The sequence below is a fragment of the Procambarus clarkii genome, chromosome 17 (genome assembly GCF_040958095.1).
Source record: "Procambarus clarkii isolate CNS0578487 chromosome 17, FALCON_Pclarkii_2.0, whole genome shotgun sequence".
Taxonomy (NCBI): Eukaryota; Metazoa; Arthropoda; class Malacostraca; order Decapoda; family Cambaridae; genus Procambarus; species Procambarus clarkii.
This window is the reverse complement of record NC_091166.1, coordinates 8,258,333-8,272,480: the sequence shown is the minus strand read 5'-3', so window position 1 is coordinate 8,272,480 and position 14,148 is coordinate 8,258,333. Positions and strand designations below refer to the sequence as shown.

The window sequence follows — 14,148 nt, the reverse complement described above, 5'->3', positions numbered from 1 at the left end:
GAATAATTGGTGATAGTTTATATTTTTGCAGCGGATTTCAAAATCTGATGTTCTCAATATTCAATTTTATAATTATTTTTTTATTTTCTTATTTTTTGAGTTACGTTTGTGATCATTTAGACAAAGTTGCAGGATTTGCTGGTATGCACAAAAAATTGGAAAGCATTAGAGCAAATTTGAGAAACTGAACTTTGCCATCAGGTCCTGTCGTATATGCTCCCAAAATATGATGTATATGGTCCCGAAACACTATGCGTGCTAATGGCTTTACAAGAATGGTTATCTTCTTGAGGTTATCTTGAGATGATTTCGGGGCTTTAGTGTCCCCGCGGCCCGGTCCTCGACCGGGCCTCCACCCCCAGGAAGCAGCCCATGACAGCTGACTAACTCCCAGGTACCTATTTACTGCTAGGTAACAGGAGCATTCAGGGTGAAAGAAACTTTGCCCATTTGTTTCTGCCTCGTGCGGGAATCGAACCCGCGCCACAGAATTACGAGTCCTGCGCGCTATCCACCAGGCTACGAGGCCCCTGGTAATGGTAATTTAACTTAATTTCTAAATTCTCTGTTAACCCCCTAATATATCTTCTTGTAAATAAATAAATAAATAAATATGTATGCCATGCACAGCTTAAGGGTAAATACAGAACTGTACTGAATGAAATGTATATAATGTCAAACTAACAATAATAATATTTTTAATAAAACAATTTGTAAGTTGATTCTATTAGAAATGTAGCTGAGAGACTTGCTGTAAAGTTAAACATAGACAATTTCAAGGCTAGCACTGAATAGGTATGTCGATTTAAAGAGAGCTAATGCATCATTAACATGAAAATTTGTGGTGAGGCATTAAGTGCAGATGTTGGAAGTGCTAATGCATATAAGCATAAACTTTCTCAGCACATGATATCTAATAATCAAAGCTGGTTTTAAGTGTACAAAGCAGATAAAAATGGCTTTATCTGAAAGATATGTATATGATAAGATATATGATAAGATATTTAACTGAAAGATATTGTGATATGAGATATATTGTGAAAGATATTGTAATGAAGCTCACAAGAAACAAACAAACTAAGATTCAAAAGTTTTGGTATGGTTTCACAGTAGGCCTACAGGACCAGCAACCAGCACTAGCAAGGACTGACCTTCTGAGGATGCCCAGGCAACTGGACCAGCACCCAGCACTAGCCAGGACTCACCTTCCGAGGATGCCCAGGCAACTGGACCAGCACCCAGCACTAGCAAGGACTCACCTTGGGGCTGACTCTGTGGGGGCCTCGTAGCCTGGTGGATAGCGCGCAGGACTCGTAATTCTGTGGTCCAGGTTCGATTCCCGCACGAGGCAGAAACAAATGGGCAAAGTTTCTTTCACCCTGAATGCCCCTGTTACCTATCAGTAAACAGGTACCTGGCAGTTAGTCAGCTGTCACGGGCTGCTTCCTGGGGTGTGTGTGGTGTTGGGGGAAAAAAAAAAAAAAAAAAAAAAGTAGTAGTAGTTAGTAAACAGTTGAGAGGCGGGCCGAAAGAGCAAAGCTCAACCCCCGCAAACACAACTAGGTGAACAACTAGGTGAACACCTTCCAAGAATGCCCAGGCAACTGGACCAGAACCCAGCACTAGCCATAACTTACCTTGGAGTACCAATTGAGCTGTACAGCACAGTTCTAATGACATTAAATATACAAAGTGTAGTTTATATGATATAAGTGTACTGCAGTAGTGTGATTCTAGTGGTCTGTACTTTATGTACTGACTGTAGTGTATAATGTACATTTGTTAGAAAAGTTACTGTTCTTTAAGCAATTTATATTCATGTGTGTGGCACTCTCAGGATATTAAGGCTAACAAAGTTTGCACTACAAAACTCAACTGGTAGAGTAAGTACAGTACTGTAACGTGCAATATCATTTTATTTCATTGCAATTCAAATTCTTTGTTATTTAAATTTTTCAAAAGGCAAATGTGTACTGGCATATGTATTATTATTTATTTATTTTTTTTTGGGGGGGGGGGGAAGGGGGATGCTGGGGCCGGATTGATGGAATGAATTCCACACATGAATGAATCGGCTACGCCCCCATATAGTTCGTTCAAGCGAGGGCACACTGTATTACTCATATAATTTCTACATTTACTATCTACATTTAATGTCATTTAATTTCATGCATTTCTTTGATAAAGTGTTTACTCGTGTCCTTTATGATCTTGGTAATTTGTAAGTTTTTTATTTATTTATTTTTATTTATTTATATACAAGAAGGTACATTGGGTTTGTGAGAATACATAGCATAGTACAGTATTTACAATCTTGTAAAGCCACTAGTACGCGCAGTGTTTCAGGCAGGTCCTTAATCTAACAGATAATTTTAAGTAGGTAAATTCTATCAGAATTAAATACATTGCAAGAAAAAAAATGAGATGAGAGAGATTAGTAGGTATATTAACCCTTAAAGTGCGCATCACGTCATATGACGTGCTGGACGTTGTACCAGTAAACTGCGCATCACGTCATACGATGTGTTGGAGTACTACGCAAGATTTAAACAGCCCGCGGATACACGGGGTTCACCACACCTTCATCAGGGCTCTTGTAAACAGACGCCATTTGTAAAAAAAATCGTGGGCCAAACTCCCGGGTGTTATTGGCCTCAGTATTGAGTGAGCAACCAAGCCTGACGCACGCAGCATGAGCTAACAGCACTGCTGTTCAGCTTGTGACCACAGCATCGCCTAAAAATGCCAAATTATACTTGTTCATGCTATTATGTAGCGATGATATTATTACAGAAGACCCCTGACTGTGATAAAACTGACCAGGGTTCTGATAATAGCAGGATTGTGGTGATATTTAGCGCTATGCGCCATGGAAGGAGGTGTAATGCTGTAGGAGGGAGGGTGGTGGCGATGTCTTTTGACTGAGTGTGGCCACCTTTTATTGACTGCACTCAGCATACCAGCTTAGTGGTTCGCTATGGTGAACACAAATGTAGATACTTATATATAACGTGTGTATAGAGGGTATAAACAGCAAGAGAAGGTTTGGAGCCGCCATTTTGGTGAGAGCGGTGGCGTCGTCTGCACGACGCCACCGTGCAGACGACGGTGTTGTTTACTGGTTACCACGATGGTCTTTGGGCACCATACCAGTTTATTTGTACAAGTATGATGAATAAAACAGGTAGATATTTATATATAATGTGTGTATATAGCGTAATAACACCACACAGTATTGTTGGAGGAGAAATATTAGTGCGTCTGGCCTTGAGGGCGGCCGCCGATCAGCTGACTGTGTGAGTAGCCACATCTCTGTGCCTTTACTCACCATACAAGCTTAGATGTACAGTTATGGTGAACAAAACATGTAGATACTTATATATAACGTCTGTACATAGTGAATTATAGCAAAAACATTATTGTGGGAGGAGAATGAGGGTGAGTCAGATGACTGGAGGTAGGGCGGGAGTGGCTGGCTGGTACACGGCGGTCACTCCTCATTACTTTTTGACTCATAATAGCTACTTAGTGGTTCGTTATAGTGAACAAAACATGCAAATACTTATATATAACCTGTGCTTATAGTGTAATAACCGACAAAGTATTTGTTCACTGATTGATGAACGTAATTGAATCAACAATATGCACACCATATTTTTGAGTACAGCAATGATTCACTCATTTTATTATATAAATATATCAAACTACACACTATTGAATAATATTACAGCAAAAAAAGTATGAAAAATCAATCAGAGACATTGAAATAATTCGGTAATTATCTCTTTGTGGCAACTCTGGCCTGACAGCTTGCGAGCAACAGACCGCCTGGGACGCACGCTGAGTCAGCGAATATAATTTGCCAGACTTCCCCGCCCTATAGCGGGCAATATATGCCACTTACGATTTTTTTATTATTTTTCCCGTGATCAGTGAACACAAATTAACAGGTTAGAAAGAAAAAATAATTTTTTTTTTTCAAAATGACATGCGCCTGTGGGGATGGCAGGATATTAGACCCCGAGCATGTTAAGGGTTAAAGCACATTGGTATATTAAAGCTCTGATTAATTACATTGACAGCTTGATTGGTAATTTAAACAAGATTAATAGACACCATACAGCAGATTGACAGCACAATCACCCCATTGACCCTATTAAACTTAAATTATAGTATGTTTATGTTACTCTATGTTCTGATAAGTTCTAAGAAAATGTCATGAGGAGTAGTTCTAAATTACACCTTGTATTTCCATTCTGTAATTAATGTAAATAAACTACTGTACTGTTGCTAGAACTACTGACTCCATAATGTAATAATCTATGCCAGTACTCTGACTATACTCTGTACCTGTAAAGTAAGGCTGTAAAGTACCTGTACACATTTTTTGTCTATTTTACTGTAAATTATCTACTTAAAATTATCTGTTAGTTTAAGGACTTCCCCGAAACTCTATGCGTGCTAATGGCTTTACAAGAATGTAAAATCAACTTCATTTCTATGTTCTCTCTTAACCCCCAATGTACCTTCTTGTATATAAATAAATAAATAAATGCTTGTCATCCTTATGTATCACCTTTGTATTAATTTTTTATTTTCCTTGAACATTCTCATTTTGTTAACTTACTTCTCTTATAATATTAAGTGTTTTACCCCGTCACAACATTAATTAAAAAATTTCTATATTACTATTAATTTTGCCCGAAACGCTTTGCGTAATAGTGGCTTCATTAGTACAGTATGTGTAACTGCTGTCCCTTCAATTGAACAATACTCTTATTACACATAGAAATCACAATAGTGTGATGCATCAAATTTATTTATTTATTTATTTATTTATTTATTTATTTATATACAAGAAGGTACATTGGGTTTGTGAGAATACATAGCATGGTATTTATAATCTTGTAAAGCCACTAGTACGCGCAGCATTTCGGGCAGGTCCTTAATCTAACAGATAATTTTAAGTAGGTAAATTCTAGCAGAATTAATAAAATGATAACAGATACATTGCAAGAAAGAAAAAAAATGAGATGAGAGAGATTAGTAGGAATATTAAAGCACATTGGTATATTAAAGTACAGACTGATTGCATTGACAGCTTGATTGGTAATTTAAACGAAGATTAATAGGCACCATACAGCAAATTGAAAGCACATATAATAAGACAGCAATGATCACAATGGTAAAGTTGTATGGACTGGGTACATAAAGATTGGGAGATTGGGTAGCACTAGATACAGTGCAATTTTAAAGCAACAAGGTAGAAAACTATGAAGATGAAATTAAGTACTTTTTAAGTTTTGTTTTTGAATGATGCAAAAGCTGGACATCTTTTCAATTCATTAGGAGTGAGTTCCATAGACTGGGTCCCTTTATTTGCAAAGATTGTTTGCACAGATTAAGTTTGACTCTGGGGATATCAAAGATATACTTATTTCTGGTGTGGTGATAATGGGTCCTATTATATCTGTCCAGGGAGAGTTTCAGAACATGATTTGCATTTAAGAACAGGGTTTTGTAAATGTAGTTGACACAAGAGAATGTGTGGAGTGAGATTATGTTTAGCATGTTTAGGGAGTTAAACAAGGGGGCTGAGTGTTGTCTGAAAACAGAATTTGTTATTATTCTGATGGCAGAGTTTTGCTGGGGGATGATGGACCAGAGGTGGTTTGCAGTGGTTGAACCCCATGCACAGATACCATAATTAAGATAGGCATAGATTAGTGTATAATATAGTGAGATGAGAGCAGAGTTAGGTACATAGTATCTGATTTTGGAGAGCATACCAACTGTTTTAGAGACTTTCTTAGTTATGTGTTGTATGTAGGTGCTGAAGTCGAGTCTCTTATCTAGGAATAGGCCAAGAAAATTTCCATCATTTTTATTACTAATGATAACATTGTCTATCTGAAGCTGAATTGCATTTGTTGATTTGCTTCCAAATAAGATGTAGTAGGTCTTTTCTATGTTAAGTGTTAGTTTGTTGGTTGACATCCATAAGTGAACTTTTTTAGTTCATTATTAACAGCATTATTTAGTGTATGTGTTTTGTGGTTAGAGCAGATGAGGGTAGTATCATCAGCAAACAATGTAGGTTTCAGAATGTTGGTGACATTAGGCAGACCATTGATGTATATAAGAAATAGGAGAGGTCCCAAGATGCTGCCCAGTGGCACCCCAATGGTTATTGGTAGAGTGGAAGTTATATCGTTGATGGCTACACATTGGTGTCTATCACTACGATAGGATTGTATATAGTGCAGGGCATGGCCTCGGATTCCATAATGATGCAGTTTACATAAGAGGTAGTTGTGATTACCAGTATCAAAGGCCTTTCTCAGGTCAATGAAGAGTCCAATCGGAAACTCATTTTTGTCAAGGGCTGAGTAAATTATATCAAGGAGACTAATAATTGCGTCGTTAGTACTCTTTTGGGAACGGAAGCCAAACTGACAGGAGCCAAGTATGTCGAATTTTACGAGGTAGGAGTACAGCTGTTTGTAGATAATTTTTTCAAATATTTTTTATAGTACAGGTAGGTTTGATATGAACAAATTTGAAATGAGTTTGTTTGTTTCATTTCAAGTTTGAAATGAACAAATCCACAAGAGCCGTGATGAACGTTCAAATCTACATCCACGAGTGTGTAATGAAGGAAAGGCGAAGAGGTAGAACAGCTTATTGACAGAGCTCAGGTGCATGGGGGAATTGTGTAAAAACCTAGTTTGTGTCTCGGAGAGACTGCAGGATTGGTGGTAGGTCAAGTTGATTTCTCGGTTGCAATTCTTATCCATGTCGTAGCTCAGTTGATTAACCACCATGCTGCGCCGAGTTTATTGTAAAATTCCTCGTGCGCATGAAATAAAGTGTTCCCTAAAAGTTCTTTTTTCTTAGTAAAATGATAAATTTCCTTCCCAGAACATGTCTATGTAAAAATAAATACCAAATTCCACTTACTTTGGCTCTGGGGACGTGGACAAGGTGCATTGTGATGTCATCAGGGGATGGTCGCCCGTGCGTGACACGCCCAGACACGGTCGCCCGGGCCATTCAAGCACCAGATGTTGGCACAAATATATTTTCAATTATCTGTTTTATGTATTTCCAATGAGGTTTTATTTTGTTTTTTTATCGTATATGATGCATATTTGTATCCTTTACAATATGTATACAGTAGAATGTTCATAATGTTCCATGAAACTGTGATACATGTGTCAGCAATGTGTCCACAATAAATGTTTATTGTCGCAATAATATTTGTTAAAAATTCACTAAAATTACAATATGTACAGTTTCACACACTACACAGTAACACACTGTATTACACACTCAGTACTTCGGAAGTGAGTAATAATCAACGAAGTAGTCCAGGGTACACAGTGCAACTTCACTCTCGTTGCACCAGGTACAGATAGAATTTTGCTTCCTGTTTCTTTGTTCTGTGTGCTTGCAAATAACGCACTCATGTACACCCTTGGCATTAGTACCTGTAGGTGGTATGTAGCTAAGCTTGTAAAACATAAGGTAGTCTTGCAAAGATTACAGGGAAAGATCAATTTGTAAGGTAGTCGCAAAAAGATCGCCTTGTAAGGTCCCACACAGGAAGAAATTCAGCCAGCCTCAAAGAGTGTCCGTCAGTCTGGAAGAGATTCAGCCAGCCTCAAAGAGTGTCCATCAGTAAAGAAGAGATTCAGCTATTCTTGAAAATATCTATGGAAAACACAACCATGGAAGCCGCTAACACTGTTTATCTATGCTACTTGTATCAGATGCATCATCACTGAACACAGAAAACGATTCATCTATGTATCATCTAAATAAATTGGAGATAGCATAGGTGGGCAAGGGTGGCGCTCAGAGCTACAACTGGATACGCTCGCTGTATTGTCCTCATAGGTGCTGGATCACTTGCATCTGACCTTTGTGTTAGGTCCTTATTGCACCTAGCTTCACAAATATTATAACCCTTATATTCTTCAAACATTAAGGCTTGAATTTCACCGACAAAGCGCGATCTTTCAACTCCGCGTTGGACAGGTGTTTGGGAGCCAGAGGTGCGTGCGCCACTCATGGTTGCTCCCTCAATACTAACCCAGCCAGCAGCCCTAGGGCATAAGGGGAATTTTTTCCAAGATGGCTACCTCTCACTGGAGGTCCTAAGAGTCCATTTCGTACACAACCAACCTCGCACACATTTAGAAGGGGTACGAAAAAATCAAACCGAGTATTCTCGGTTGGCGCAGTTAAGTGGTTAAGGAGCGTCTGGGATCTTCTCGGATGTAGGTTCGAACCCTCACCATGGCCCATGTGGATTTATTAATTTATTACTCTTATGTTCTTTGTACACACTCTTTTGAATAAATAATAATATTATTACTGTATTAATATTATTATTATTATTTACTCACAGAAAATCACACTTACGTGATATACATCAATGAGAAAATTCACTCGGGCTGTGAGGCGATGCGAACCTGCAATGTTTGCGTCACCTCACAGCCCCAGTGGATCGTTCATTGATGTATATCTCCTTAGTGCGATTTTCAGTGTAGTATCTGAAGTTGGGCGTACAGTGTTCAACTACAACACTTTATCCCTTCACCTGAGTGCTTGGGGAGGGGGGGTCTTGCATAAAATTTGGACTGGCTTCAGAACTTCCTGTGATATCAGTAGAAATCTGATTGTAAGACTTTTAGGAAGTCAGTGGTGGTACAGTGGTAGAGTATGCAGCTGGCAATGCCTTGGTCGTGGGTTTGCAACACCACACAGTCCCAGTAGATTTTCTCTATTATTATTATTATTATAAAAATTATCATATTCGATAGGCCAATGTCCACACCCCAACACTGCCATAGGTCAATGTCCACACCCCAACAATTCCATAGGCCTATTTCCACGCCCCAAAAATTGCGTGTTGTGGTGTAAGACAATGGTGGAGCAGAAAGTACTCCAGTACTTACGGAGGATGATGAGAGTGCGAGGAACAAGGTGGTCAGGTGGAGCCAGTGACTCCTTCCTTCAACAGTTTTGTCTCTCCCTCGTGGTATATCCTCAATGTCTTCAGTGGTGTGGCCTCACCACACACTTACACTGCCATAAGTGTCCTGAGAGTACTGTGGGAGGGACAATTTGGCGGGTATTGTGGACACAGGTCTTTAAGACAGGCGAACTTCACGAGTCGTGGAGACGTCTATAGCAACCTTTGTTGTGATGACGTCACTCGCTCGCTCGCTTACCCGCCACGGTGCTCTTCCCATTTTCTTTGGTTACTGATCATTGCTGACGTTTAACCTGAGAGCCACTAATACTGGTGGCCTCAACGAGGACAGGAAGTTGGCGGCTTGTCAAAGGTCCTACCCATTTGCCTGGATGATCTTTTCTATCTGTATTTTAAAACCCAGTAGAGTTTTGGTGTTTACCTTACCTACTCCTTGGCGGGTAGGCTGTTCCACGGGTTTACATCCATACGGGTGAAAAAGCCTCTCCTGTTTTCTGTCCTACATTGTGGCTTGTTGAGCTTGAACCCGTTGCTCCTCGTTCGTATTACATCTGACCTTTTGAAGAAAGTGTCCGGATTGACATCGTCCAAATTGTTGACTTGTGATGGACTCCACTACCGGGACCCTGGACTGTACTACCGGGACCCTGGACTGTACTACCGGGACCCTGGACTGTACTACCGGGACCCTGGACTGTACTACCGGGACCCTGGACTGTACTACCGGGACCCTGGACTGTACTACCGGGACCCTGGACTGTACTACCAGGACCCTGGACTGTACTACCGGGACCCTGGACTGTACTACCGGGACCCTGGACTGTACTACCGGGACCCTGGACTGTACTACCGGGACCCTGGACTATACTACCGGGACCCTGGACTGTACTACCGGGACCCTGGACTGTACTACCGGGACCCTGGACTGTACTACCGGGACCCTGGACTATACTACCGGGACCCTGGACTGCACTACCGGGACCCTGGACTGTACTACCGGGACCCTGGACTGTACTACCGGGACCCTGGACTGTACTACCGGGACCCTGGACTGTACTACCGGGACCCTGGACTGTACTACCGGGACCCTGGACTGTACTACCGGGACCCTGGACTGTACTACCGGGCTTACAGGGGGAACCCAAGTTTCAAACATGGGGACTTAAAAACCAACAACAATGAAAAATTATCGTTGGGGAAATTCCACTAAACACCACAAATTCTATAACAGATTTATTACAGCAAAGATTAACACTGAAAATAATGGTAAGTTTCAAACGTTCTATCTGAACACTTCCTAAACTGAATACTGAATACAAAAATGATGTGGACTCTACCACCTTATCAACTATGTCACTATACCACTATATCAACTCTAATTACCCAACACAAAGCCGCTATTAGAACAATATCCAACTCTGGCCCCAGACATCACTCGGTACCCCTACTCAAATCTCTTAATATGTTAGATATTAAGTCACTGCACATTCTCTCATGTGTATTATACATATATAAAACGCTAAACTATAATGCCAATCCTGATCTTAAAAGCTTCATAGAAGGTTGTAACAGAACCCATGAGCACCACACCAGAAATAAATACAGTTTTGATATTCCTAGAGTACGTCTTAATCAAACTAGAAATGCTCTGCAAATCAAGGGGCCCAGAATGTGGAATGACCTTCCCAACCATGTTAAAGACTGTACCTCTCTCAACCAGTTTAAGATAAAAACTAAACACTACCTAATAAATTCCCTGTAATCTACCTCACTCCTCTATTGTCAACCCATGTCTGTTATTTTCTTTTTTTTTTCTTTTTTTTTAATCAACACTGTTTGTCAACCTATTGTATTTGTGCTGCTTTTTCAGTCATGTTCCCCTTTTTTTATCTTTATTTGTATTTGTTCTCAACATCTTTTATTCTTTATGCTCAATTAGTATTAAGTTCTAGATATTAATGTTTTTCTTGCCCGAAACGCATTGCGTAATAGTGGCTTTAGGCATTGTATGTACTAGCTCTATCTATATATCAATCCATTAATTTAACATCACTTGTATGTATATACCTTACCTGAATAAACATCTGAATCTGAATCTGAATCTGAATCTACACTGTACTAAAACTTCAGAGACAAATACCTTAAACACCACAGACAGGCCAGTTGTTCAGCCTTACTCTCTGAGAGATGTTGACCCCCAGGAAGCCTCCAACACACACTAACTCTTTCTCATCTACATTAATGACCTTCCAAATGCCTCCAAACACCTCAAACCAATTCTATTTGCTGACGACACAACCTTCATTTACTCCAGTCCTGATCCCCTTGCTCTAAATGCCACAGTAAATACTGAGCTAAATAAAGTCCATCTGTGGCTAACTGCCAACAAACTCGCCCTTAACATTGACAAAACCTTTTATATTCTGTTTGGCAATAAATCCTCTAATCAAATAAATCTCAAAATAAACAATACCCAAATTTGTAACAAATTAGATGGCAAATTCCTTGGCATTCTCATTGACCACAAGCTTAATTTCCAGGGACACATTCTAAACATATCAAAAAAAGTTTCAAAAACTGTGGGCATTCTTTCTAAGATCAGATATTATGTACCACGCCCTGCCCTGGTGACTCTCTATTACTCCCTTATCTATCCATATCTCAACTATGGTATTTGTGCTTGGGGCTCTACTACCCAAAATCACTTACGTCCTCTAATTACTCAACACAAAGCTGCTATTAGGACAATATCCAATTCTGGCCCCAGACATCACTCGGTACCCCTACTTAAATCTCTGAATATGTTAGACATTAAGTCACTGCACATTCTCTCATGTGTATTATACATATATAAAACGCTAAACTATAATGCCAATCCTGATCTCAAAAGCTTCATAGAAGGTTGTATCAGAACCCATGAGCATCACACCAGAAATAAATACAGTTTTGATATTCCTAGAGTACGACTTAATCAAACTAGAAATGCTCTACAAATCAAGGGGCCCAGAATGTGGAATGACCTTCCCAACCATGTTAAAGACTGTACCTTTCTCAACCAGTTTAAGTTAAAAGCGAAGCTATACCTAATAAATTCCCTGTAACCTACCTTACCCTTCTATTGTCAACCAATGTCTGTTTTTTTCTTTAAAGAGCGCTGTTTGTCGACATAATTGTATTTGTGCTGCTTTTTCATCTATGTTTTCATTTCTTGTTTTCATTCTACTCATTATGCTCAATTAGTATTAAGCTTGTAATTTAAGTTTATCATGCCCGAAACGCTTTGCGTAATAGTGGCTTTAGGCATTGTATGTACTAGCTATACCTATAAGTCAAACAATCCTTGTAAATATTTATTGTATGTATGTACCTTACCTAAATAAAATTGTATTGTATTGTATTGTAACTAACCTCTCCACACTGACCTCTCACAGGCTGACCCAGGCTCGTTGCCAGATTAATCTTTGAAAATGATTATTAACTAAAATCCAGTATTTGTCACTGAAGGTGACTTTATTATTCCAAAACAATTGGGATTTATCTAGATACAAGAGCCAGATTAATTACAATATTCAGTAGCACTTGTATTTCACTAATTACATGATTTAGGAAACTAGACTGGGTATTTATTTTCCAATGACGAAATACTTTTTCATATATTCAAATCTTACTGAAGTCAAATGCTTCTTAGGTAACATACAAGACTTATTCTCTGTTCTCAATTGACGTTAATTTTAACATAAGTGCTTAACCATGATTGATAATTCCTCCTAATTCTGTAATATCTTTCATAATTCAAGTTCAAGTTCAAGTATGTTTATTGAGATAAGCAATAAATACATCTCAAAGGGATAGAGTAGCTTAGGCTATTTCTACCCCCCTCTACTTCAAGTCCCTCAAGGGGCGCACAAATTCAGTGAGTACAAATAGACATATAACAGTACAAGAATCCCATTTAACATTGCATACAGCAAGTACAGCATATAATTGTTACATTCTTGGGGCAAAATTCTTGTAGCTCCTAAGTATACTGTCTATTATACCATTATCACACATCCAAACAATTTGATGTGGTACACTATTTATTTCCTTATTTATATATTTTTCAATAAGGTGACACTCTAATACATAATGTTCTAAGGTGTGGGCGTACGGCATACTACATAATTTACACTCCTTATCTTTTTCACTGACATCAACACCGTATTGCCAGATATATTTATATCCTAATCGTAATCTCATGTAAATTGAATCCTTCCAAGTAGACTTTCCTTTACCATAAGTGAAGGACGAATTTGTATTTATTATTGAATAATTCTTAAGTGTGTTACTACTGTCCACCATTGCCATTCTCTTTATCATTTCTTCACCCTCCTGAATCACCTTGAGTCTTGTTTTTATTTGTTTCAAGGTTAACTGACATACAACATCAACAAGAGTTTTTTCAGTGGCTCTCTTCGCTATGTCATCAACTACCTCATTCAACAGTATTCCCACATGTGAAGGGATCCACATGAATCTTACTTTATACCCAGTTTTTTCTAGTCTCTTAACATTCTCTCTACACTCTATCACAATATTCTGATATACTGGGCGTCTGCTATTTAAAGACTCTAACGCTCCTCTGCTGTCACCATCTGGTCACCACTTGGTCCGGGAGACATCTCCCGTCACGCAGGGTGCAGTCGCGCCTCCACAGATCTCCAGTATCAGCTCTTGATACTGGTAATGGCTCAAAAGGGCCACCACGTACGGGCTATTCATGCCCGTGCCACCTCTTGGGTGGCTTAATCTTCATCAATCAATCAATCAAGAAGATACACACACTTGGTCCGGGAGACATCTCTCGTCACGCAGGGTGCAGTTGCACCTCCACAGATCTCCAGTATCAGCTCTTGATACTGGTAATGGCTCAAAAGGGCCACCACTTACGGGCTATTCATGCCCGTGCCACCTTTTCGATGGTTTAATCGTCATCTCTCTTGGACCTCTGCTGTCAATAAAGAAGCAAGCATTTTTACCACATTTGACTACTTCCTGTAATCCTGCTAATACTCCTTGGAGTTCAGCCTGCGTTGAAGAGACATTGTCAGTTAAGCGGCGTCCAATAACAGTATCTACAGTGCTGATGTCAGTGTACTCCCTGATCA

The 14,148-nt window shown here is 39.4% G+C and overlaps 1 protein-coding gene across 1 annotated transcript in view; it reads right to left on the bottom strand.

Moving 5' to 3' along the window:
- Positions 1 to 9,068, bottom strand: part of LOC138365503 (uncharacterized) — a 61,516-nt gene extending 52,448 nt beyond the window's left edge. The window contains exon 1 of the mRNA XM_069325789.1: positions 8,964 to 9,068. The gene's annotated coding sequence lies outside the window, so the exon portion shown is untranslated. The remainder of the gene's footprint in view (positions 1 to 8,963) is intronic.
- Positions 9,069 to 14,148: the final 5,080 nt, after the last annotated feature.